The 27,037-nt window shown below is 35.9% G+C and overlaps 1 long non-coding RNA gene across 1 annotated transcript in view; it reads left to right on the top strand.

Annotated features, from left to right (window-relative positions):
* Positions 1-27,037, top strand: part of LOC113610626 (uncharacterized) — a 141,094-nt gene that overhangs the window by 79,215 nt on the left and 34,842 nt on the right. The gene's annotated exons all lie outside the window — the stretch shown is intronic.

Raw genomic sequence — 27,037 nt, 5'->3', positions numbered from 1 at the left:
TTAGCATATATTGCACTAGATACCGTATATTTTTTGGCTGTATATGTTGTCAGATATTCCTTTTGAAACTTTCGTTAAGGGAATTTTAAAAGGGACTTCTCTGTTTCACCTAAAGACCCTTGGGAAACCTTGTAAATTTAGAAAGAAGCAGTCACCTGCAAAGGAGTATCCATGTTTACTCACTAAACAAATACAGATGAATTCTCTTTAGAGAAATAAGCAAGCTATTCAGCCCCTTCAAACTGATTTTTACCTTTATATGCATTATACTTACTTTGGCCACCCCTTTTCTCAAAAAACACCAAACATCAAGAAGCTTATAAAGTCATTTGTACCTAAAATAAATTAGGAAGACATTATTAATATTCCTCCCTCTTTCCCCCTACAGACAATGTGCTTTCTTCACTCTGACTTTTGCTTTAATATTTGTGAAAATTAAGAGGATGATGCATTTTAAATAGACAGCTTTGATTTGCACAAAATACAAGTTTGCCTAAGCTCTTGAATGCACTGCAGAGAGTACTTAAAGGCTGAGTATATTTCCCTGCTCATTAAACATGCAATACTCAACTGCATCTGGTGATATATATTTTATTAACAGTTTTTCCCCATCTCCCTGCCCAAATATGTTGATTTACTCATGGCTTCCTTTTATCCCAACTATGACTATATTGCTTCCACACCTAGCTTTTTTCTCCCTATTCCTGTTTGGATAGAACACCATTGTGTAGGAAGGTGGATGGGGACAGGAGAGAAGAAGGGAAAGAGTTTTGAACACACAGGACTGGCTACAAGACGAATAGGATGGGACTTGGTGTGCTTTTAGGAAGTGGGTAGAGGGGAAGGGGGGGAATAGACAAATATAGACAGTCTCAACCACTTGCCAAGAGTTTTAATTTGCGTGGATATTTAGACAGTGCTTTGATGCTCAAATACACTGTGGGGGAAACAACCTCACTTTCTGTAAGTAAATTTTAATCCAACTTGTTTTGTTCTCTATCATCTTGCTTTTCATCAATTTACCTTCTTCTTCTATCCTTTCCTTCCTTCCATTTTTCTATCTTTCTGCCTTTCTCTCTCTCTTTACTTCCTCCCTTCCACCGTTCTTTATTAACTCACCTTTTTGCTGCCCTTAGTGTAAGCAGTACATCCTTAGTTTTCCATTTGATAAAATCATAAAGAAATACTGAGAAATTATTACACATTATATGATTATATTTTATTGTACTCAAATGTTTACCTCATCAGAACAGGGTTTAGCATAATTCTCAGAAATTGTGATGTGGCAAGTATGTTCCCCAATCCAATACAGGTTCTCATTAATGCTTACCTGGACTATATTGAAAATACTTAAATGGGCTTTCAAACTCCAATCTTTCCTTGTCACATTGTTTTTGTATTCACCTGACATTTATTTAAAAATACACACACAGAGGCACGTACATATACACACATATATACATAATACATATATATTTAGTTAAAAGATAAACTAAGGCACATGAAAACTTTCAAAAGTTTATTAGGATCTAGGGGAGAGGTGTTTTTAGTGAAGACTGGGAAGCAAAGTAAGTAAATATTTTATTGGCTATAGCTTAAGCAGTTGCCTTATTTGGGAAAGCTTAGTTGGCTGTTTGTGATTTGTTGTTCTTAAGTTTCATTTTCTTGGTTTGGAGACACTGACTTTGGCTTAGGTTTTGGTTTGCTTACTAGGCTACCAAGGCGTTAGCATCACCTCAGTCTAATGGCCTCCTTGTTTAATTACGTTAACAATATATATGGCCAAGATTATAATGCTTTTTGCTTAAAACTTTGATGGTTCTATGATACTTATATACTAAATGAATTCCTTTAGATTTCATTAGAATGCAGATTCTCAAAGCCCATCTACAAAAATTTTTTTGTTCTTGGATGGTCCCAGGCATTTAAAAAAAAAAAAGGTGATTCTGATGTTCAACAGTCTAATCATATTAAACTTCTCAACATTCCCATAAATAGCACCTACTTTTATTCTCCATGGTTTTTTTAGGTCCTTCTTCTAGAATATTCTGAATCACTCACAAAAATCATGTCAAAGGACTCCTGTATATCACTGTCTAGAATAAAATAACCCTGTCACACCAGTCCTTCCCAGTACCTCACCCATGCTCCCAACCATCTTCTATGATGCTGTGCTAAAGTAAGTTAATGTCTTGTTTCACATGGAGATTGTGAGTTTGTTTCTGTGAGCTCTTATTAATGTTTATATTCCTTATATTGGTGCAGTGACTGACACATAATTGTGACACAGAAAATGATTTTTTTAGGAATAATCATAGAATTTCCTTTTTGTTTCAGAATATTCATAGAATTTCCTTTTTGTTTCAGAATATTTGATATGTAGATATGCATAAAAGCACTAGAATTATTTTAGTTGATGTAATTTCCTCATTTTTTAATTATAAAATTAATACAGTATAAAATAAAATATAAATAAGTATAAATAAATAAATACTAAAGGCACCCAAAAACCTACAACCCAGAGAAAATACATTTGCTGACATTTCTTGTAGACCTTTCATTATCTTATATTCAAAATATACTTTTTCTCTCAATAAAAACAGGGTGGTTGTGTTTTTAAATTTGTTTTATTTATTTTTTTAATTAATAGACTTCATTTCTTAGAGCAGTATTAGGCTTGCAAAAAGTACAGAGTGATACTCACCCCTACCCCACAGCCCACCTCCATCCTTCATACACCAAGTCTTTCCCTATTATTAACATCTGTCATTGGTGTGATACATTTATTAAAATTAATAAACCAATATTGATACATTATTATTAATTAAAGTCCATAGTTTTTATTAGGGATCATTCTTGGTGTTTTACATTGCTATGGGTTTGACAAATGTATAATATCATGTATTCACAATTACATTATCATACAGGATAGTTTCACTGCCCTAAAATTCCCCTGTGCTACAACCCCTGATCTTTTCATTGTCTCTATAGTTTTGCCTTTTTCAGATGTCATATAGTTGGAATTATATGGTATGTAGCCTTTTCAGATTTGCTTCTTTCACTTATCAATATACATTTAAGGTTCTGCCATTCTCTTTTGTGGCTTGATAACTCATTTCTTTTTATTGATGAATATTATGATATTATGTGTATGAGCCACAGTCCTTAACTTATTGAGGGACATCTTAGTTGCTTCTAAGTTTTGGTAATTATGAATAAATCTTCTATAAACACCCATGTACAAGATTTTGTGTGTTCATAGTTTTCAATTTATTTTGGCAAATGCCTAGGACCACGATTGCTGGGTTGAGTGGTTAGTCTATGTTTGACTTTGTAAGAAGCTTCCACAGTGTCTTCCAAAGTGGCTGTACTATTTTGTATTCCCATCAATATGAATGAGAGTTGATCTTATTCCATATCTCATCTGGATTTGATATTGTCAGTATTTTGGATTTTAGTCATTCTGAAAGATGTGTAGTGGTTCTCATAATTGTTTTAATTTGCAATTCCTTAATGACATATGATTTCAAGCAACTTTTTATATACTTATCATCTATATATCTTCTTTGGTGCGATGTCACTTCAGATCTTTTGCCCTGCTTTTCTTTTCACTTACCTTGAAATTCCCTAATCAAAAGTTTTTAAACCCTACATAGTATGAATGTGGATTTTCTTTTTTACAAATATCTATTTTTGACTGCATATACAAAATAATGTAACTTAGGAAATTTTTTTGTTGATGTGGTCCATTTTCTCCCCCACATATACTCTTATAAATATTTTATAGTTGGACTAAAGTGATCCCATAACTTAGGCTGGGTATCACTATAAATTAGGAATAAATGACTAAAATTGGTAAGTCTCACTCAGTAGCAAACATAGACAGGCATTCACAAGACTTAACTTCTAATGTACAACCATAGAAGATGCCACTCAAGTTGGTTCCTGTAATGTAAGATGTGAAGACGAGCTATTAACTAGAAAGGCCTAAGCATGAAATTCTGATTTTCACTTTGATATACATAATCTCCCTTCAAAAACATATATGTCATTATTTGATATAGGCATCTATTATAGGTAATTGATTTGATTTAAAGTTACATTATTAAGAGCAAATTATAGTTTTATTACACTGATTGTGACAAAATACTATTTTTAAAAAACACTTATGGATCAAATTGATTTTAAAAGTAGTTGTCATTTTTGCCTCAGGACATATAAAATTTCAGGCCAAGAGACAGTGTAATGGGGAGAGTATAATATGTATTGTAATAGAATTTCTATGTTAGAAGTCTAGTGAGAAAAATTTACTAGGAAGGATTTTGATATACATGTAAAATAAAGACTCATATTTTAAAATGTTAATACTTACTCCACACTGCAATCCTGATTTCTTGTTCATAATTGGTATGAATACTCAGTTTCCATATTCAGGATTACCGTGTCTTCACTATGAGAAGAATTATGTTTTATCTACTTTGTTAGCCCTCATATGAATGTGCTTCAGTAATATATATTCTGTAGAATTCTGAGAAATTCAAGAGAAAAACTTCTGTGGTATGGTTACAGAGTTATATTTAGAACAACAAAGGATAGATAGAGAAGAAACTTTAGAAAACAGAAACCTACAAAAGATGTGTGGTTTTGTACTGTTATATAGCCACCCTGATTCAGTAAAACAAAGTGAGCACAGCCAAGTAAAGCATGTTCACTCATAGAAACCTCCTGCTCTATATTTTCTTGTGTATTTTATGCTTTAAGAATGTTTTGTTTCTATTTTTTAACATTGCATCTTAAAGCCACTTAAAAATCCTTCTAATTTGTTTAAAACTACAGTCATTACAGTCATTTGCTAGACTACTCTAGAAATGCAGTGAATAATTAGAATGAGAGGCATTGGATATGGTAATATATTCTTCTCTGTGCTCTATGCCATGGGAAATTAAAGAAAAACATGTCCTTGTCCCTTTCCATAAGTATCACATAATCTAATGGTTAAGTGCTTCAATAATCAATCACTGTGTCATGTATTAAAGTAGCCACTTGGAATTCTAATAGTCATCTCAAAATTGATGTTTCCAAATCTGAACTACTATTTCCATTACCCTTCTAACCCCAGGATGCTCCATCCACCACCTGCTCCATCTCAGTTAAAGGCACTTCCATTTCTAATTGTCAGGCTATAATACCTGGAGATATCCTGGATTCTCTTGCACTCCTCATTTATCCCTCCAGGAAATTATGGTTACTTTATTTTAAAAATATATTCATAACCTGAATCTTCACTACTTGTACCGCTATCAGAAGATCAGAGATACCATCAACTTTCTTCTAAATCATTGCAATCCTAGATGGTTCCCTTGTTTTTAAACCTGCCTCCCTATTTACTTTGAAATTCTAATGTCTACTATCCTTACATAGAGCAGCCAGAATAAATATTTTAAGATATAACTTAGAATATATCCTCAAATCGTATCAAAACACCATATTACATGGCTCTCCATTTCATTCACAATAAAGCCAGAATCCTTACACAGTCTCAAAGGTAATGGTCTTCCCTCATCACCTCTAGATAGCATCTTCTTCTACCCTACACCATATTCACTTAGCTCATTGGTGTTTCTCTAATGCCAAGCATACTCTTGTCTCAGTGACACTGCTTCAGTCTTCTGCATGCAAGTTACTTTTCCCCAGATACGTTCTTGGCTAAATCTCTAACCATCTTAAAGCTTTGCTCAATTCCATCCTTCTCAGATAGGTTTCCCTTAACTATTCTAATTCATATTGTAACCTGTTCCCTCCACCCCCATTTCACCTCCTCATATCTGTCATACCCCTTTTACTATGCTCTATTCTTTTTGTTTGCTTTACAGTCTTCTTAAAGACTAATCAGTTTCTTCTTTAACTCATGTCTCTTGTCTCATACGCTATCATAGGTAGCTAAAAGAAGCTGAAAATCTCTAACTGGAATCTCATTAGCCAAAGCAACAAGGTTCATTAATTACTCTTTTTACCTCCTAATTAACTATACAACTGGAGTGAGACCGATGATCACACACCTTTCTGCCTGCTTAAGGGAAGAGCAGCTCAAGCAAAGCATCACGGTCCCACTGACGTGAAAAGAGAGAGAATGGTTAAGGTGGCTGGGATTTGCGGAGCAGAATATTAGAAAGGAGTGAGCTACACAAAAGAAGAGTTCTAAAAAACACTAAAAATAATTACACAGGAGATATAGCTCCAAACTGAATAAACCTTTGCTCTTCCCCAACCAACAAAATGCTTACCTTCTTCTAGCACTTATAGAACTGTCTCCTTTCAGAATCATCACAGTTACTTTGTATTGTAGCTACCTGCCTATGCTTTGCTTTTACCTTGTTTGTATTCTATAAACGTATTGAAGGCACGTGATCATGCATAGCTTTGTATTTTCAGCAACAATCAATATTTGTTGAATTAAAAAAATGGTAAAACAGTAAAGAAAAATGTCTACTTCATCTTCTGTTTTATCTTTAAAACTAAATGGAATCACTTAAACTTTGATATCATAAATATATATCCATTTTTTAAGTTAACTATACTATAACTTTCAGTAAAATAATTAATTGCCATGTTTAAAAATTTTCTTTAAAAATTCTTAACACATCATAACATACATTTAAATCTAATTAATTGCCATTGGGCACACTCTTCAACAATGAAAAGCTGGTACTAGACACTCTTTCCACCTAAGTTAAAAATAAAACTGCTTATGATACAATATGTGGTTTGTAAAAGAAAAAAGAACAGTTACTGGGTCTAAACCTCATAAGGGTCTAAGCTTATAGATTTTATCCAATCCTCAATATATGATATAGAAGAAAAATTTTACTAACAAATTGAGATTTTAGTTTTAAACAAAACTATCCAAATTAGCTAATTTCTAGCAGCATTTCCTTTACTATTCAACTATAAAATATGGTGATTACATAGGCAGCTATAACCCTCATTCATTACATTCCCTTAGTATTCACTAGAAATGGAAAATGATGATTCGAACAAGCCTATAAAATGATATATCTTAAAACTCACTAACGTTTCTTAATAAAATCTCACATTTTATTCTAAAACTCTATAGCATTTCTGACTATTTTACTTTATAAAAGTCTACCATCTGAAATCTAGTAATTAGATTTTTTCTTAGGCCCTTTCAAGTTGCAAGGAAAGAAGAATAAGTCAGGAAACCAAAGATAAAAGGGACTTATTAAGTACATATAAGAAAAAAGAAAATCCAGAAAGTTCTCTAAGTAGCTGGACCTGTACTTCAATAGATGCTATTTCCATCTCCGCTTAAAGCATACAAAATTCAAGACCACTACTGAGAGCTGTAACTACTGCTGACATGCCTCTATAGGGAGAATAAAATTTCACCAAATTCTACTGGCTTTAAAATGTGCTTTGGTATAAAGGAACATTTTCCAGAAATGTTTGCTAATCCCATCTTCTTGGAGTATATCTGGTATTTATGATAGTTCATGTTCTAAGCATTTCTATTTTCTTGTTTGCTTGACTTAATTAGTACCCAAGTTGGCAATGCTTCTGCCACTCAAGCAGCAAAGAACTTCATAGACTTCTTCAGTGAACACCAATTTGGGTTTTATCGAATCTATTAGTTTTGGGGGAATCTCTCTTTTGCTCCTCTACTTTTTGACTTATTCACTCAGCTTCTGCTTGTTCTCCTGTTGTTATTTTCTGATTTTTCTCACATAACATTTCTTCATGTTCTCTAATTTTTTAAAAAATGTTTTGCAACCATTTTCACTCAAGCTTGAGACTTATGCACTAAATAGTTGGCAAGTTCCAATCTGTATTATTTGTTAACCCAGGTACGGAAAATAAAAGGGTGCATTGTCTATATAGATAAAATAACAATAGAATTAACTAGCAGTCTATTTACTCTTTTTAAAATAATCACCATACACCAATAATTCTAAACAATATTAGTCATAAAACATTCCTCCTTGCTTGAGCACATGACTGCCAATGCTCCCCCTCCCTTGATATGCCATTTAGAGATAGTCTTCATCTTCTCCAAACATTGTTATGAATGATATCTTAGGAGAACTTTTTACTTGTTAACCTTATTTTTATAATTGAAAAATCATTTACAGATGGTTAAATGCACTACACTTAAGTATTCAGCTTGACATGTTCAAACAATTGAACCCTGGCAACCACCATCTTAATACAAATATATAACATATCCATTACCCAGAAATATCCCTCTAGTTCACTTCCAGTCAATTCAAAGCCACCCCCAAGCCCTACCAAGGAGCAACTCCTTTCTGATTTTATCACTGTCAATTACTTTTAATATTATTATTATTATTTTTTTGCCATACGCGGACCTCTCACTGTTGTGGCCTCTCCCGTTGTGGAGCACAGGCTCTGGACGCGCAGGCTCAGTGGCCATGGCTCATGGGCCTTGCTGCTCTGTGGCATGTGGGATCTTCCCGCACTGGGGCACGAACCCATGTCTCCTGCATCAACAGGCAGACTCTCAAACACTGCACTACCAGGGAAGCCTTACTTTTAATATTCTTGAATGCTATTTAAATGGAATGTGTCAAAAAAAACCCCAAAACAAACAAACAAACAAAAAAACAAATCATAAATGGAATGTGTTGAGCTACATTTGCTTATTGATCTATGTGTCTGTTTTTGTGCCAGTACCTTACTGTTGTGATGGCTGTAGCTTTGTAGTATAGTCTAAAGACAGGGTGGGTGATACCTCCAGTTTTGTTCTTTTTTTTCAAGATTGCTTTGACTATTCAGGATCTTTTGTGGTTCCATATAAATTTTAAGATTATTTGTTCTAGTTCTGTGAAAAATGTCATGGGTGTTTTATAACATGGATTGAAATAAGTCTGTAGATAGCTTTGGGTAGTATGGACATTTTAACAGTATTCTTCCAATTCATGAACATGGGATATCTTTCCATTTCTTTGTATCACCTTCAATTTCCTTCATCAATGTTTTATAGTTTTCAGAGTATAGGTGTTTCACCTCCTTGGTTAATTTTATTCCTAGGTATTATTTTTGATGTGATTTTAAGTGATTATTTTCTTCCTTTCTCTTTCTGATAGTTCATTATTAGTGTATAGAAAAGCAACAGATTTCTGTATGTTAATATTGTATCCTGCAAATTTTCTGAATTTGTTCTAATAGTTTTGATAGAGACTTTAGGGTTTTCTCTATGTAGTATCATGTTATCTACAAATAGTGACACCTTCAATTCTTCCCTTGCAATATAGATGGCTTCTATTTCTTTTTTCTTTTCTCTTTTCCCTCCCTCTCTCCCTCCCTCCCTTCCTCCCTCCCTTCCATCCTTCCTTCCTTCCTTTCATCTGATTGCTGTGGCTAGGAATTCCAATACTATGTTAAATGGAAGTGGCAAGCATGGGCATCCTTGTCTTATTCATGATTTACAGCTGAAAGCTTTTGCTCATTGAGTATGATAGCTGTTAGTTTGTCATAAATGACCTTTATTACATTGAGCTATGTTCCCTCTATACCTACTTTGTTGAGAATTTTTATCATGAATAGATGTTGAATTTTGTCAAATGCTTTTACTGCATCTATTGAGATGATCATGTGGTTCTTCTCTTTCATTAATGTGGTGTATTACTTTGATTAATTTGTTTATGTTGAACCATCCTTGTGACCCTGGAATGAATCAAACTTGATCATGGTATATGATCCTTTTTATGTATTATTGGATTTAGTTTGTTTTGTTGAAGACTTTTGCATGTATATTCATCAGGATATTGGCTTGTAATTTTTTTTCCTTTTTGTAGTGTCTTTGGTTTTGGTATTAGGATAATGGTGGTCTCATAGAAGGAATTAGGGAGTGTTCTGTCATCTCCATTTTTTTGAAATAGTTTGAGCAGGATAGGTATAAGGTCTTTCGTGTTGGGTAGAATTCCCCAGAAACCATCTGGTCCTGGCCTTTTGTTTGCTGGGAGGTTTTATTCTTTTTTTTTTTTTTTTAATCACAAATTCAATTTTACTACTAGTGGTCAGTCTGTTCAGATTATATATTTCTTCCTGATTTAGTCATGGAAAGCTGTAGGTTTATAGGAATTTATCCATTTCTTCTGGGTTGTCCAATTTGTTGGTATAGAACTGTTTGTAGTATTCTCTTATAATTTTTTTTGTATATCTGTGATATTGGATGTAATTTTTCCTCTTTTATTTCTTAGTCTGTTTATTTGAGTCCTCCCTCTTTTTCTCATGATGAGCCAAAATAAAGGATTATTAATTTTGTCTATCTTCTCAAAAAACCAACTCTTGGTTTCAAGATCTTTTCTGTTTGTTCTGTTTCTTTTGGTCTTTTAAAAATTTATTTCCTCACTGATTTTTATTATCCATTATAGGTTTTTGATTTATGGTTACCATGGGGCTCTTATATGTTGACCTATAGCTATATTTTTATTTTAAACTGGTAGTCATTTAAGTTTAAACACATTCTGAAAGATTTACATTTTCTTACTCAATGTTTTGTGTTTTTTATGTCATATTTTACATCTTCATGTCTATTAGTTAACTGTTTATTGTAGTCATAGTTGATTTTACATTTTTTGTCTCTTAACCTTCATAACAGCTTATTTAAGTAGTTGATCCACATCCTTTAGTCTATATATTTGCCTTTACTAGTGGGACTTTTCCTTTCCTATAGATTCTGACTTCTTATAGCCTTTTCTTTTCCACTTAGAAAAGACATTTTAACATTTCTTTTAGGGCCATATTAGGATTGATATACTATTAGTTGTAGGTTGTCTGAGAAGTTCTTTTTCTCTCCTTCAATTCTAAATGATAAACTTACTGGGTAGAATATCCTAGGTTGTACGTCTTCCCCTTTCAGTACTTTAAAATATCATGCCACTTCCTTCTGGCCAGCAAAGCTTTTGCAGAAATATCATTTGACAGCCTTATGGAGGTTGACTTGTATGGGACTCTCTTTTTCTCTTGCTGCATTTTGAATTCTCTCTTTGTCTTAAATTTTTGCCATATTAATTATGATATGTCTTGATGTCTTTGGTCTTTCGTTTCAACTTGTCTAGAACTCTGTATGCTTTCTGTTCCTGGATATCTATTTCTTTCTTCAAGTTCAGGAAGTTTTCAAGCTATAATTGTATTAATAAATATTTGACCCTTTCCTCTCTGCCTCCTCCTTCTGGAACATCTATAATGTGATGTTGGTATGCTTCATGTTATCCTAGAGATATCTTAAACTGTTCTCATTTATTTAAATTTTTTTTTTTTTCTGTTCTTACTTGGTGATTTCCATAACCCTATCGTTTTTTTTCATTTCAGCCGATTTTTTTTTTTTTTTTTTTGCAGTACACGGGCCTCTCACTGTTGTGGCCTCTCCTGTTGCGGAGCACAGGCTCCGGACGCGCAGGCTCAGTGGCCATGGCTCACGGGCCTAGCTGCTCCAGGGCATGTGGGATCTTCCCAGACCGGGGCACGAACCCGTGTCCCCTGCATCGGCAGGCGGACTCTCAATCACTGCTCCACGAGGGAAGCCCCATTTCAGCCAATTTTTATTCTTTAGGTCAGAAACTTTGTTTTTTCTTAGCATTTTTATTGGAGTGTAATTGCTTTACAATAGTGTTAGTTTCTGCTTTATAACAAAGTGAATAAGTTAAACATATACATATATCCCCATATTTCTTCCCTCTTGAATCTCCCTCCCTCCAGCCCTTCCTATCCCACCCTTCTAGCTGGTCACAAAGCACCAAGCTGATCTCCCTGTGTGATGAGACTGCTTCCCACTAGCTAGCTATTTTACGTTTGGTGGTGTATATATGTCCATATATACACTACCGCTCTCTCACATTGTCCCAGCTTAACCTTGCCCCTCCCCTTGTCCTCAAGTCCATTCTCTAGTAGGTCTGTGTCATTATTCCCATCTTGCCCCTAGGTTCTTCATGACCATTTTTTTTTTTTTTTAGATTCCATATATATATATATATGTTAGCATATGATATTTACTTTTCTCTTTCTGACTTACTTCACTCTATATGACAGACTCTAGGTCCATCCAACTCACTACAAATAATTCAATTTCCTTTCTTTTTATGGCTGAGTAATATTCCATTGTATATATGTGCCACATCTTCTTTATCCATTCATCTGTCGATGGACACTTTGGGTGCTTCCATGTCCTGGCTATTGTAAATAGAGCTGCAACGAACATTGTGGTACATGACTCTTTTAAAAGTATGGTATCCTCAGGGTATATGCCCAGTAGTGGGATTGCTGGGTTGTATGGTAGTTCTATTTTTAGTTTTTTAAGGAAGCTCCATACTGTTCTCCATAGTGGCTGTATCAATTTACATTCCCACCAACAGTGCAAGAGGGTTCCCTTTTCTCCACACCCTCTCCAGCATTTATTGTTTGTAGATTTTTTGATGATGGCCATTCTGACCGGTATGAGGTGATATCACATTGTAGTTTTGATTTGCATTTCTCTAATGATTAATGATGTTGAGCATTCTTTCATGTGTTTGTTGGCAATCTGTATATCTTCTTTGGAGAAATGTCTATTTAGATCTTCTGCCCATTTTTGGATAGGGTTGTTTGTTTTTTTGATATTGAGCTGCATGAGCTGCTTGTAAATATTGCAGATTAATCCTTTGTCAGTTGCTTCATTGGCAAATATTTTCTCTCATTCTGAGGGTTGTCTTTCAGTCTTGTTTATGGTTTCCTTTGCTGTGCAAAAGCTTTTAAGTATCATTAGGTCCCACCTGTTTATTTTTGTTTTTATTTCCATTTCTCTAGGAGGTGGGTCTAAAAGGATCTTGCTGTGATTTATGTCATACAGTGTTCTGCCTATGTTTTCCTCTAATATTTTGATAGTTTCTGGCCTTACAATTAGGTCTTTAATCCATTTTAGTTTATTTTTGTGTATGGTGTTAGGGATTGTTCTAATTTCGTTCTTTCACATGTAGCTGTCCAGTTTTCCCAGCACCACTTATTGAAGAGGCTGTCTTTTCTCCATTGTATATTCTTGCCTCCTTTGTCAAAGATAAGGGGCCCATATGTGCATGGATTTATCTCTGGGCTTTTTATCCTGTTCCATTGATCTGTATTTCTGTTTTTGTTTCAGTACCATACTCTCTTGATTATTGTAGCTTTGTAGTATAGTCTGAAGTCAGGGAGCCTGATTCCTCCAGCTCCATTTTTCTTTCTCAAGATTGCTATGGCTCTTCAGGGTCTTCTGTGTTTCCATACAAATTGTGAAATTTTTTGTTCTAGTTCTGTGAAAAATGCAAGTGGTAGATTTATGGGGATTGCATTGAATCTGTAGATGGCCTTGGGTAGTAGAGTCATTTTCACAATGTTGATTCTTCCAATCCAAGAACATGGTATATCTCTCCATCTAGTTGTATCATCTTTAATTTCTTTCATCAGTGTCTTATAATTTTCTGCATACAGGTCTTTTGTCTCCTTAGGTAGGTTTATTCCTAGGTATTTTCTTCTTTTGGTTGCAGTGGTAAATGGAAGTGTCTTCTTAATTTCACTTTCAGATTTTTTCGTCATTAGTGTACAGGAATGCAAAAGATTTCTGTACATTAATTTTGTATCCTGCTACTTTACCAAATTCATTGATTAGCTCTAGGAGTTTTCTGGTAGCATCTTTAGGATTCTCTGTGTATAGTATCATGTCATCTGCAAACTGTGACAGCTTTACTCTTCTTTTCTGATTTGGATTCCTTTTATTTCTTTTTCTCCTCTGATGGCTGTGGCTAAAATTTCCAAAACTATGTTGAATGAGAGTGGTGACAGTCGGCAAACTTGTCTTGTTCCTGATTTTAGTGGAAATGGTTTCAGTTGTTCACCATTGAGGATGAGGTTGGCCATGGGTTTGTCATATATGGCCTTTATTATGTTGAGGATAGTTCCCTCTATGCCTTCTTTCTGGAGGGTTTTTATCATAAATGGGTGTTAAATTTTGTCAAAAGCTTTCTCTGCATCTATTGAGATGAGCATATAGTTTTTCTCCTTCAATTAGTTAATATGGTATATCACATTGATTTGCATATATTGAAGAATCCTTGCATTCCTGGGATAAACCCCACTTAATCATGGTGTATGATCCCTTTAATGTGCTGTTGGATTCTGTTCCCTACTTTTTGGTTGAGGATTTTGGCATCTATGTTCATCAGTGATATTGGCCTGAACTTTTCTTTTTTTGTGGTATTTTTGTCTGGTTTTGGTATCAGGGTGATGGTGGCCTCATAGAATGAATTTGGGAGAGTTCCTCCCTCTGCTATATTTTGGAAGTGTTACAGAAAGATAGGTGTTAGCTCTTCTCTAAATGCTGGTAGAATTCGGCTGTGAAGCCATCTAATCCTGGGCTTTTGTTTGTTGGAAAATTTTTAATCACAGTTTCAATTTCAGTGCTTGTGATTGGTCTGTTCATATTTTCTATTTCTTCCTGATTCAGTCTTGGCAGGTTGTGCATTTCTAAGAATTTGTCCATTTCTTCCAGGTTGTCGATTTTATTGGCATATGGTTGCTTACAGTAATCTCTCATGATCCTTTATATTTCTACAGTGTCAGTTGTTACTCCCGTTTTGCATTTCTAATTCTATTAATTTGAGTCTTCTCCCTTTTTTTCTTGATGAGTCTGGCTAATGGCTTATCAATTTTGTTTATCTTCTCAAAAACCCAGCTTTTAGTTTTACTGATCTTTCCTATCATTTCCTTCATTTCTTTTTCATTAATTTCTGATCTGATCTTTATGATTTCTTTCCTTCTGCTAAGTTTGGGTGTTTTTTGTTCTTTCTCTAATTGCTTTAGGTGTAAGGTTAGGTTGTTTATTTGAGATGTTTCTTGTTTCCTAACGTAGGAGTGTATTGCTATAAACTTCCCTCTTAGAACTGCTTTTGCTGCATCCCATAGGTTTTGGGTCGTTATGTTTTCATTGTCATTTGTTTCTAGGTATTTTTTGATTTCCTCTTTGATTTCTTCAGTGATCTCTTGGTTACTAAGTAGTGTATTGTTTAGCCTCCATGTGTTTTATATTTTACAGATTTTTTTCCTGTAATTGATACCTAGTCTCATAGCATTGTGGTTAGAAGAGATACTTGATACAATTTCAATTTTCTTAAATTTACCAAGGCTTGACTTGTAACCCAAGATATGGTCTATCCTGGAGAATGTTCCATGAGCACTTGAGAAGAAAGTGTATTCTGTTGTTTTGGATGGAATGTCCTATAAATGTCAATTAAGTCCATCTTGTTTAATGTATCATTTAAAGCTTGTGTTTCCTTATTTATTTTCATTTCGGATGATCTGTGCATTGGGGAAAGTGGGGTGTTAACGTCCCCTACTATGATTGTGTTACTGTTGATTTCCCCTTTTATGGCTGTTAGTATTTGCCTTATGTATTGAGGTGCTCCTATGTTGGGTGCATAAATATTTACAATTGTTATATCTTCTTCTTGGATTGATCCCTTCGTCATTATATAGTGTCCTTCTTTGTTTCTTGTAATAGTCTTTATTTTAAATTCTATTTTGTCAGATATGAGAATTGCTGCTCCAGCTTTCTTTTGATTTCCATTTGCATGGAATATCTTTTTCCAACCCCTCCCTTCCAGTGTGTATGTGTCTCTAGGTCTGAAGTGGGTCTCTTGTAGACAGCGTATATAAAGGTCTTTTTTTTGTATCTGTTCATCCTGCCTATGTCTTTTGGTTGGAGCATTTAGTCCATTTACATTTAAGGTAATTATCAATATGTATGTCCCTATTACGATTTTCTTAATTGTTTGGGGTTTGTTACTGTCTTTTCCTTCTCTTGTGTTTCCTGCCTAGAGAAGTTCCTTTATCATTTGTTGTAAAGCTGGTTTTGGTGTGCTGAATTTTGTTAGCTTTTGCTTGTATATAAAGGTTTTAATTTCTCTGTCAAATCTGAATGAGATCCTTGCTGGATAGAATAATCTTGGTTGTAGTTTTCTCCGTTTCATCACTTTACATATATTCTGCCACTCCCTTCTGGCTTGCAGAGTATCTGCTGAAAGATCAGCTGTTAACCTTGTATATTATTTGCTGTTTTTCCCTTGCTGCTTTTAATATTTTTTCTTTCTACTTAATTTTTGATAGTTTGGTTAATATGTGTCTTTGCATGTTTCTCCTTGGATTTATCCTGTATGGGACTCTCTCTGCTTCCTGGACTTGATTAACTATCTCCTTTCCCATTTTAGGGAAGTTTTCAACTATAATCCCTTCAAATATTTTCTCAGTCCCTTTCTTTTTCTCTTCTGTTTCTGGGATCCCTGTAATTCAAATGTTGGCGTGTTTAATATTGTCCCGGAGGTCTCTGAGACTGACCTCAATTCTTTTCATTCTTTTTTCTTTATTCTGTTCCACTGCAGTAAATTCCACCGTTCTGTCTTCCAGGTCACTTAGCCGTTCTTCTGCCTCAGTTATTCTGCTATTGATCCCTTCTAGAGAATTTTTAATTTCATTTATTTTGTTGTTCATGATTGTTTGGTTGCTCTTTAGTTCTTCTAGGTCTTTGTTAAACGTTTTTTGTATTTTGTCTATTCTATTTCCAAGATTTTGGATCACTGTTACTATCATTATTATGAATTCTTTTTCAGGTAGACTGCTGATTTCCTCTTCATTTGTTAGGTCTGGTGGGTTTTTACCTTGCTCCTTCATCTGCTGTGTGTTTTTTTGTCTTCTCATTTTGCTTAACTTACTGTGTTTGGGGTCTCCTTTTCACAGGTGCAGGTTCGTAGTTCCCATTGTTTTTGGTATCTGCCCACAGTGGCTAAGGTTGGTTCAGTGGGTTGTGTAGACTTCCTGGTGGAGGGGACTAGTGCTTATATTCTGGTCGATGAGGCTGTATTTTGTATTTCTGGTGGGCAGTTCCACTTCTGGTGTTGTGTTTTGGGGCGTCTGTGACCTTATTATGATTTTAGGCAGCCCCTCTGCTAATGGTTTGGGCTTTGTTCTTGTCTTGCTAATTGTTTGGCATAGGGTGTCCAGCACTGTAACTTGCAGGTTGGTGAGTGGAGCTGGTTTTTGGCTTTGAGATGGAGATCTCTGGGAGATTTTCACCATTTGATATGACATGGAGCTGGGAGGTCTCTTGTGGACCAATGTCCTAAGCTTGGCTCTCCCACCTCAGGGGCACAGCCCTGACGCCTGGCTGGAGCACCAAGAGCCTATCATCTACATGGCTCATAATAAAAGGGAGAAAGAAGGAAAGAAAAAGATGAAGTCAAATCAAATCAAAAAGTTATTAAAATAAAAAATAATTATTAATTTTTTTTGTTATTTAAAAAAAGGAAAGAAAGAAAGAACAGCCTAACACCAATGATAACAAGTTCTGAAAACTATACTAAAAAAAAAAACAAAAACAAAAAAACGGACAGAACCTTAGAAGAAATGGTAAAAGCAAAGCTATACAGACAAAATCACACACCGAACCATATACATACACACTCACAAAAAGAGGAAAAGGGGTAAAAATAATCTATCTTGCTCCCAAAGTCCACCTCCTCAATTTGGGATGATTCCTTGTCTATTCAGGTATTCCACAGATGCAGGGTGCATCAAGTTGATTGTGGAGCTTTGATCTGCTGCTCCTGATCCTGCTGGGAGAAATTTCCCTTTCTCTTCCTTGTTCGCACAGCTCTTGGGATTCAGCTTTCGATTTGGCCCTGCCTCTGCATGTAGGTCACTTGAGGGCGTCTGTTCTTCGCTCAGACAGGATGGGGTTAAAGTAGCAGGTGATTAGGGGGCTCTGTCTCACTCAGGCTCAGGGGGAGGGAGGGGTACGGAATGCAGGACAAGCCTGTGGTGGCAGCGGCCTACGTGAAGTTGAAACAGCCTCAGGCACACCATATGTTCTCCTGCGGAAGTTGTCCCTGGATCACGGGACCCTGGCAGTCTAGGGCTGCACAGGCTCCCGGGAAGGGAGGTGTGGATAGTGACCTGTACTTACACACAGGCTTCTTGGTGGCTGCAACAGCAGCCTTAGCATCTCATGCCCATCTCTGGGGTCCACGCTGATAGCTGCGGCTCGCGCCCATCTCTGGAGCTCTTTTATTTATTATTTTTTGCGGTATGTGGGCGTCTCACTGTTGCGGGCTCTCCCGTTGTGGAGCACAGGCTTCGGATGCACAGGCTCAGCGGCCATGGCTCACGTGCCTAGCCGCTCCGCGGCATGTGGGATCTTCCCAGACTGGGGCACGAACCCATGTCCCCTGCATCGGCAGGTGGACTCTCAACTACTGTGCCACCAGGGAAGCCCTCTGGAGCTCTTTTAAGCAGCGCTCTTAATCCCCTCTCCTCCAGGAAACAAAGAGGCAAGAAAGAGTCTCTTGCCTCTTTGGCAGTTCCAGACATTTTCCTGGACCCCCTCCTGGCTAGCTGTGGTGCACTAGCCCCCTTCAGGCTGTATTCATGCAGCCAACCCCAGTCCTCTCCCTGGGATCCGATGGAAGCCCAAGCCTCAGCTCCCAGCCCTCACCCATCCGGTGAGCAGACAAACTTCTCAGGCTGGTGAGTGCTAGTCCGTACTGATCCTCTGTGTTGGAATCTCTCCACTTTGCCCTCTGCACCCCTGTTGCTGCGCTCTCCTCTGTGGCTCCGAAGTTTCCCCCTCCACCACCCGCAGTCTCCGCCCCTGAAGTGGCTTCATAGTGTTTGGAAACCTTTCCTCCACAGCTCCCTCCCACTGGTGCAGGTCCCATCCCTATTCTTTTGTCTCTGTTTTTTCTTTTTTCTTTTGCCCTACCCAGGTACGTGGGGAGTTTCTTGCCTTTTGGGAAGTCTGAGGTCTTCTGCCAGCGTTCAGTAGGTGTTCTGTAGGAGTTTTTCCACATGTAGATGTATTTCTGATGTATTTGTGGGGAGGAAGGTGGTCTCCACGTCTTACTCTTCCGCCATCTTGATGCTCCTCCCATTATTCTATATTTCTGAACACTTATGTATGCATCTTCTGTATCACCTAGTCTGTTAACTTTTTAAGTGTGTTTTTATTTCAGTTATTTTGTTCTGCAGTTCAGATTGGTTCTTTTTATATTTTCTAGTTCCTTGTTAAAACTTACACTGAGTTCATTTATTCTTTTCCCTAGTTCAGTTAGATTCTTATTACTAATGCTTTAATTTCTTTATATCATAAATTATTTATCTTTGTTTTATTAGTTTTTTCCCCCAGGGTTGTTTTTTCCTTGTTCTTTTATTTGAAACAAATTCCTCTGTCTTCTCATTTTCCTTAACTTTCCTTTTTTTCTATGAAATTGGGTGAAATAGTTACCTCTCCTGGTCTTGAAGAGGTATCATTATGTGGGAGCATCCCTATACTGTATGCATGTGCCTGGTGGTGTTTGTGGGAGGACTGGATCTGAAGTGAGCACAAATCACATCTTCCCCCAGAGTGAGCTGGCAGCTATCATCTTGGTAGGAGTTGGGGCTGGAGATGGAGTAGCTAGAGTCTGAGCCAGGTGTGAGCCACTGCTTCTCTTCTGCTCAGTGGTCATCACACTATTGGAGATGGGGGTGGCTCCCTAGTTTCTGGAGCAGAAACACTGAGGTTTGGATCTGAGCTGGTTATGTTCCTTCTAAGTGTGTGCTCCTCCCTCTCTAAGCATTGGCCCCTTTGCCCCAGAGAGCAGTGCTGGAGCAAGAGGGCCCACAGTGAGCATCCTGCGTGGGCCAGGGTGCCGACAGAAGTGGTCCTGGGACACATGTCAGTGTTCCGTACTGCTCCTGATCTAGCACCTCTATGAGCACCGGGAATGGCTGCCCTCAGTCTGTTTTGATGCTGTGCCGGCTCTGTCCCCCACAACTGCATACTCTTCTTGGTCATGGCATTCTTTGCCTTAGTGTGGAGCTGCACCACTGAGCAAGAGGGGCCAGAGTGGGTGCTTGACTCAGGCTGTGGTGATCATGCGAAACCGACCAGAGTCCCAAGCAGTTTTAATCTGCTTCCTCCACACCTTTCCTCAGGAGTAATCAAGCATGTGTATAATCTTAACAAGCGGAGTCTAGATTTCTTATAGAACCTTGGTCAGTTCCACTGTATTTCAAACCAGCTAAGAGGACTTGTCCTTCTGGTGCTGGACGCCCCAGAGCTGGGAAGCCAATATGTGGTTCAAACCACTCAGTCCCCAGGAAGGACTATTGAGTCCATGTAATCCCCTTCTTCTGTGTCCCCTCCTAGGGGTGCAGGTCCTGACCTGATTGCTTCTCTTTCCTTCCTACTGAACATTCTGTGAGTATTTATTACAACCTTGGATGTATAAGAGTCTTTCTGCTTATTTCCCGTTTGTCTGCCATGAGGATTATCCCACATGTGGGTGTATTTTTAATGTGTTTGTGGGAGGAGATGAGCTCTGCATCCTCCTACTCTGCATCTTGATCTCTTCTCACTATTCAGATAATTTCGTTCACCATTTTATTCATTAAACTAATTTTTAATTACTCCTTTTAGATTTTTCATATTGATAATTTCACATATTTTAAATAATGCTAGTTCTTTCCCTTATGTTTCATTTTTTGTAATATTTTCCTACATAATTTAGAATTTTAGAATAAAAATATTACATTTCAAGCTCTTTAATAACAAATAAATTTTCATATAAATAACATTAATAGTATCAGAATTAACAAGTGTAATATATACACTGTTTTTAGTTTTACCTCAGTTTTTAGTTTTATTTCTTTCCCATAGCATTTGTAGAGAATGTATAAGCCAAAGTAAAAATATAAACAAAATCTCAAACAAATCTGAGATATATTTTGTTGCATGTCCATTGCCTCTTTTGTAAAATGAAAAGATTACATGCAAGGTCATCAATGCTGAATCAGGCTTTCATTTATATTTAGTTTTTTTATGGTTTGCTTTTATTTTAATTCTGCCCTTTTATTTGTCCCTTGATTGATTTTTGAAAAGTTAATTCATATTAATTATAATACATTTTTATTCCAAGCCCCAGTGTCAACATTTTAAAAGAACTCTACAGGATGATATTTATTACAGTTTGATTTTTTTCAATGCATTTTGGATATGTGTAAACTTATCAGAAAAGGCTGAAATGTGTAGTTTTCAAACTCCTTAGAAACCTTTGTCAGTAAAGAAGAATAAAAAATTTGTATTTAAAAAAATTTATATATTTAGCAAATTGTTGAGTATTTGTTAAAATGTTTTTTTCCCATAACTTCATTTTTAAATACTTTTCCATTACAGCATGCTATTAGTGGTCTGCCAAAAGAAAAAGAAAAATATGTGCCAAATTTTCTTTATATTACTAGGATTATTATTCAGAAGTTCCAGAGAGATAAAACCAATAGGATGCCTCTTCTTCTCTCACTCAGAGAGAAAGATTTATTATAAGGAGTTGGCTCATGTGGTTATGGAGGTTTACAAGTCCCAAAAACTGCAGTTGGCAAGCTGCAGACCTAGGAGAGCCACAGTATTGTTCAAGTTGGAAGCCCAGTGGCCTCAAGACCCAGGAGGAGCTGATGTTTCAGTTCAAATCTGAAGGCAGAAAAAAACTGATGCCTTTACTCAAAGGCAGCCAGGTAGAAGAAAGTTCCTCGTACTTGCTGGAGGGTCAGTCTTTTGTTTTATTCAGGCATTTAACCTGAATATGTGGGGCCCACCCACATTAATGAGGGAAATCAGCTTTACTCAGCCTACCTACTCAAATGTTAATCTCATCCAGAACACCCTTACAGACATAATGGGTGACCAAAGGCCTAGGCACCCTGTCCAGTGGAAATACAAAATTAATTATTGCACTAGGTAACGTTAAGTTAGAAAGTTGAAGATTTCTCCACAGTAGAACAGTCTTCTGTAGGCTAACATACATTGCTAGTTTGCATAGTATGACTATTTCCAAAATATTTTCATAATATATTCCCTTTTCTTTTAAACTGAAAAGGAACAACAAAATGATGTCTCCAGTAACTGTGCTGCAAAGAGCAGTTTGGAATATATAGCTGACCCTTGAACAACTCTAGGAGTCTGGGGCACTGACCCTCTACCCAGTAAAAGTCTGTGTATAACTTTACAGTTGGCCCTCAGTATCTGTGGTTCTGCGTCTGTGGATTTTACCAACATGGATCATGTAGAACTGTAGAACATATTTATTAAAAAAAAAAAAATCCATGTATAATTGGACCCCCGCAGTTCAAACCCATGTTCTTCAATGGTCAGCTGTACTTGCTTTAGAATAATGATCAGATAATGATAAAAAAAATATACTGTTAGTAACAAATTGTTTATTTCTTTCCCTTGTCAAAATTCCAGAGATTTTACATCTGGAATTATAGTCAACTTCTAGCTTTAATCTCTTTCTCTAACTGTTCTTTGTCATGTTTTGACAAATATATTAATATATCATCCTGCGATTCAGGATTATTTATTTATCTTGTAACAAAAATGGAAGTAGAGACAATAATGGACTGACTTCTGCCCAAATAATGGTTCATATATTTACAGGCTCTTTTTAGATGGCCTTTTTCAATGCTTTTGTATTTTAATGTTTTCCGTTAAACCCAATTATCTGATATTTTGTTTATCTTCCATGGGCCCCATTGGTTTTCCATGAATGACTGCATCAGAAAGAGCAAAATGGAAATTTGATATAATCTGGTGGTAATTTGGTAATATTACAGGTAAATTTTCTATGAACAAATGGTTCCATTTTTTTTCTGACTTCATGAGTGGGGCATATTGGAGATGAAATTTTAAATTTAATACAGTTCAGTTATTTGTTCTATGAAAATTTGTGCTTTCCCCCATGGGTTCTTAAGTCTACAGTTGTTACATGACTATGACCATTAAATTATTACTATTTTATTCATTGAGAAAAACACAACTATTTTGCTCTGTTGGTAGTCTGGCTATATAAGATTATCTTATTGACAATCTTAGGCAAGTGTTCAGTAATCTGATTAGGTCAGTGCATTTAAAACCCTAAATAAACATATTTTTGACACTGCAAAATAAATCACAAGCTTTCTTTGGAAGACATAATGTAATTACCAAGAGTATCTGTGATGATGATCAATATGCTAAATTGACATAAATACAACAAATAAACCCTTATATTTAATAATTTGAATTGCCAGGCAAGTAGTCATTTCCATGTTGATTAAATTACTGAATATCACTATTCTCTGATCAAATGGCTAGTCTTCAGTGGAATAGTCAGAATTTGCAGTCTGTTTCTCTATGTCTAATTCTATACCTCTTTATCTAATTTAATTGCTTCTAAAAGTGGTCTAGAGCTCAAATCTACATTTCCTATTTTCTTTTCATTACTCTTCTAGATACATACCTTATTAGCATATTACAATAGCCATTTAGGTGTTTCCTTCAGAGCCATTATGTTCACTTTAGCTGGTGAGCACATTACATAGGTTGAGATATGCAAATGAGGAGGTCGAATGATACAATTTATAAGTTCCCTTAGCAAAACCTTGAAGGAGATGAAAAAAAGAAGTACACAAAGAATACTAAAGATCTGGGGGAAGAGCAGAAATCAAGAGAGGGAGATAAGTTTAGGTGGTTACTGGTGTCAAACTTTGCAGTGCGTCATAATTGTAGTTACTGTGTTCAATGTTAATTCTCTCCCCAAGATAATTTCTGAAGGATGTACTTTCACATCTCTTTTGCTTCCACTTCTGTCATGCTGGCCTCTTTTATTAGTGGGATAACAGGCATACTTCAGAGAGATGCATGTTTGGTTCAGGACCACTGCAATACGGTGAATATCATATTAAAGTGAGACACATGAAATTTTTGGTTTCCTAGTGCACATAAAATTTATGTTTACATTATACTGTAGTCTATTAAATGTGTGATAGCATTATGTCTAAAAATAATGTATGTATCTTAATTAAAAAATAACTTTATTGCTAAAAAATGCTAACCACTATCTGAGCCTTCAGCAAGTTGTAATCTTTTTGCAATAGCAACATCAAAAATCACTGATTACAGATCACCATAACAAGTTAAATAATGATGAAAAGTTTGAAATATCACAAGAATTACCAGAATGTGACACAGAGGCAAGAAGTGAGCAAATATTGTTGGGAAAATGGCACCATTAGACATGCTTGATATAGGGTTGCCACAATCCTTCAATTTTTCTTTATCTCTCTCTCTCTCTCTCTCTCTCTCTCTCTCTCTCTCTCTCTCCCACTTCCTTTCCTTCCTTCCACCGGGTCTTAGTTGTGACCCACAGGCTCCTTAGTTGTGGCGTGCATGTGGGATCTAGTTCCCTGACAAGGGATTGAACCTGGGCCCGCTGCATTGGGAACACAGAGTCTTATGCACTGCACCACCAGGGAAGTCACGAGAGCTTTCTATTACCCCAGAGCCTTATTCTCGTTTACTCTTTTCTTCTGTTTTCCAACATTTTCTTAGGAGTTCTTTAAAGTAAGTGTTGTGTATCTTTATGGTGAACCGAGGAGGATGCTTTTTCTCAGCAATTAATAGGGTAACTGAAATCACTGGCAGCTGCCACATTTTATTACTACAAAGACTAGGCTTTGGGGTGTATTGCGGTAACAATTAGCATTTTGAAACAATGTGTGCTTTCATGTAGTCAGGTTTATTATATAAGTAGTAGTTTCCCTCTTATCTACAGGGGATATATTCTAAGATCCCCAGTGGAGGCTTGAAACTGCAGATAGTACCAAATCCTACGTATACTATGTTTTTTCTTATTACATACATACCTATGATAAAGTTTATTTTATAAATTAGGCACAGTAAGAGAATATCTAAATTGCCAGCATCCCTACTCTTGCACTTTGAGGCCATTATTAAGTAAGGATTATTTGAACAGAACCACTGCAATACCTGGACAGTCAATCTGATAACAGAGACAGTTACACTAAGTGAATAATGAGTGGGATATGATGGACAAAGGGATGATTCACGTCCTGAGCAGGATGGAGCAGAATGGCGCAGGATGGCATGAGATTTCACCATGCTACTCAGAATGGCATGCAATTTAAAACCTAGGAATTGTTTATTCCTGGAATTTTCCATTTACTACTTTTGGACTGAGGTTGACCACAGGTAACTGAAACCACAGAAAGTGAAACCATGGATAAGGGGAGACTACTGTAGTTATAAATCACTAGGGCCATAAAGGAAAAGAGATTCCATATCCTTGGCACTTTCTTTTGTTCCCTCAAGGAAGGACCACAGTGCAAAAGGCCTTTGTATCTTATTATTGTGCTAATAGAAGAAATGCCAGATCATGTATTCTACCTGCTGTCTTATACTGAGAGTTATAAAACATTTATCTCAGGCTCAGCTTTAGATAGATATTTGTTCCCTTAATTTTATCATACACCAGCAGAGAGAAGACAGTTGGTAAAGCTCTTGAGTAGAAATCTTAAATTCTGTGTCTTTGCTAAAGATGGAATTGTTCACTTGTTTGACAGACCTGGGGATCATAGGCATTAGAGCAAGCAAAAGTTCTTAAGAAGCACTGTTTTTCATGTTTTTAAAAATATTATTCTCATTTAACTTGTTCTCTATAATCTTTACAATTGATTAAAACAATATATGAATAGTGAGAGTAGCATTGACATATATACACTACTATGTGTAAAACAGATGGCTAGTGGGAAGTTGCTGTATAGAACAGGGAGCTCAGCTTGGTGCTTTGTGATGACCTGGATGGGTGGGATTGGGGTGGGGGGTTGTGGGAGGGAGGTCCAAGAGGGAGGGGATATATGTATACACATAGCTGATTCACTTTGTTCTACAGCAGAAGCTAACACAACATTGTAAAGCATTTATACTCCAATTAAAAAAATATACATATATTACAAAGTTACAGTAAAAAAATATGATAACCGTATTTTTCTCTCATCAAAATATAATATACAACTATACCTAAAACAACTTTGAATGTTTTAGCAATAATTAATCATCTGTCTTTCTTTTTATCTATCATCTATCTATCTATCTGTCATCACTCATTTTGTGCCATGCACAACTCTATAAATGGGAAGTATTATTATCTTCATTAACTGTTGAGGAAAGGGAAGCACTGACAGGTTAAGTAACATTTACAAAGTCACACAGCTAAATTCATTATTATAGGCTAACCAATCACATATGAGTTTGCTAAATTTTCCTTCATTTTATCTAAACTACCAGAAAGATAATCATGTACATAATTTATCTTCTGAGACATATATATTTAATTTTGATATAAATAATTAATTACACCTCCTTAATGGCAACTCATTTAAGATCTATGGAAGCTTTTAATACTTCTAAAATAATTTTAATTCAAATCTCTATTAAAATATATCATTATGAATGTATCCTAATCAAAAAGGCAATACTATATTTATGTTCTATGATATGTCATTAAATATAATAGAAAAATTTGAAACATATTCATCACTGTTGAACTAATTAAGTGAATTATGACACATCTATATGTAGAATATTATATACCCATTAATGCAGTCATTTTTAAGAAATGTTCATATCATAAGGCAATAAATATGATACAAAATTGAGTGAAATTCTGATATTTAGTTAATTTAATATTGAGTAAAATCAGGTTTACATGCAACATGATCTTCATTATGAAGGTACATACATGTATATACATGAAGAGAAAAACAGTGGAAAGAAATACTCCGAAGAAGTTGTGAGTGGTTATGGCTAGAGGGTGGGATCCTGGGAAATTGTTGTGTATGTATGTCTTTATACACTTCTTTATTTTTCTAATTTTATGCTGTGTACCTAAACAGTAAAAATGACTTAAAACACTTTTTATTCCTTGCCTCAAATATTCTTCTTAGGTTATTATTTCTGAATAAGTTAAGGTAGTAGATGCAATAAAGCTTTATGAAAAGTGTATTAACCTTACAGTTAGGAGACGTATTGCTGATTTCTAGCTCTCATCTGAAAATTGAAAGTTCTTTAGAAAATAATATTTAGGATTATCTCTAGAGCTAATTATTTAAATAAAATTAATCTATAATT

This window comes from Aethalodelphis obliquidens, unplaced genomic scaffold, assembly GCF_003676395.1.
Source record: "Aethalodelphis obliquidens isolate GAN/ISIS:26980383/991018 unplaced genomic scaffold, ASM367639v1 scaffold64, whole genome shotgun sequence".
Lineage (NCBI taxonomy): Eukaryota > Metazoa > Chordata > Mammalia > Artiodactyla > Delphinidae > Aethalodelphis > Aethalodelphis obliquidens.
This window is presented reverse-complemented; position numbering and strand designations above follow the sequence as displayed.